Source organism: Stegastes partitus, unplaced genomic scaffold, assembly GCF_000690725.1.
Source record: "Stegastes partitus isolate 25-593 unplaced genomic scaffold, Stegastes_partitus-1.0.2 Scaffold738, whole genome shotgun sequence".
Lineage (NCBI taxonomy): Eukaryota > Metazoa > Chordata > Actinopteri > Pomacentridae > Stegastes > Stegastes partitus.
The window spans coordinates 59,124-60,615 of NW_007578469.1; the positions used below are offsets into that span (position 1 = coordinate 59,124).

Here is a 1,492-nt window from a genome sequence, read left to right on the forward strand (position 1 = left end):
GGTTCAGCCATTTCATTTTATGTGTTTTGAGGTCATTGTCTGTTTTGAACACCCAACTACACTACATTGCCAAAAGTATTCGCTCACCTGTCTTGACTCGCATATGAATTTAAGTGACATCCCATCCTTAATCCATAAAATTTAATATGACGGCAGTCCACCCTTTGCAGCTATAACAGCTTCAACTCTTCTGGGAAGGCTGTCCACAAGGTTTAAGAGTTTGTTTATGGGAGTTTTTGACCATTCTTTGAGAAGTGTATTTGAGAGGTCAAACACACTGATGTTGGACAAGAAGGCCTGGTTCTCAGTCTCCGCTCTAATTCATCCCAAAGGTGCTCTATTGTGGTTGAGGTGAGGACTCTGTGCAGGCCAGTCAGGTTCTTCCACACCAAACTCTCTCATCTGTGTCTTTATGGACCTTGCTTTATAAATAATGCTAAATAATGATGAAACAGGATTACCCCCATATTCTTCAATAAAACCCAACATCATCAACCAGAAAATTGGGTCTGATGAAACTGGGTGTTCCATCAAGACAATGATCCCAAACGCACATCAAAAATGGTTAAGAAATGGCTAAATTAAGCTAGAGTTAAGGGTATAGAGGGGCTACACAAAGTCCAAACCTAAACCCCATCAAGAACCTTTGGACTGTGACAAAGAAACAACATTGCATCAAAAAGCCCAAAAATTGATCTTAACTGCACCAATTCTGTCAAGAGGAGAGTCAAAGATACAACCAGAAGCTTGTCGACAGAAANGGAATTCGGACATCTCATATTTAAATTCAGATGTGGTGCAACTTGAATACCTGTGGACATGTAGACTTATAAAGACGACTCACTGTCTCAGGCTTCACTGTCAGTGCCTGCCAGCTTTCAGCAGATGGCATCGAGGAAGTCACAAAGAACCACAAGCACCGATAAACACTGTTGCACATCATGTACTGTCTGTTGAAATACACACTAGTAAGAGTACTTCCAGCTACTCCTCTTTGTGTCAAAGGTTTATTACCATGATAAGGGTGCCTCATTTGAAGATCTCTCCTCATTTTTGCCAAAAGTAAAAGTTTAGTACCTCGCTGTACGTTGGTGGCTTGTGAGTCACCAGCGCAGGAAAGAGAGTAAGCGGACAAGTTAGGAGCAAGACCAGGCTTGTATCTCTGACATTTAAACTAAAGTACATAGAGAGTCATGAATGAAGTTTTATGTACACTTACAAACACTATGTATAAAATAACTCCTACAATCTGTGTGGAATCATTAAAAACCACAAAAAACAATCATACATTTTGGTTCTTTGGTAGATTTAATATAGATGTACTGGAAATATGCCAAACTCTGCTGAGTCAAAAATACACATACAGCAACAGTAGTATTTAGTTATATCTTAGTCATTTTCATCTTAACTATCCATCCATCCATTATCTATACACCACTTAATCCTCACTAGGGTCGCGGGGGGGCTGGAGTCTATCTCAGCTGACTTAGGG

At 40.1% G+C, this 1,492-nt stretch overlaps 1 protein-coding gene across 1 annotated transcript in view; it reads left to right on the top strand.

The window, feature by feature from the left end:
• LOC103364287 (collagen alpha-1(XIV) chain-like) overlaps positions 1–1,492 on the top strand; it is a 112,155-nt gene that overhangs the window by 58,642 nt on the left and 52,021 nt on the right. The gene's annotated exons all lie outside the window — the stretch shown is intronic.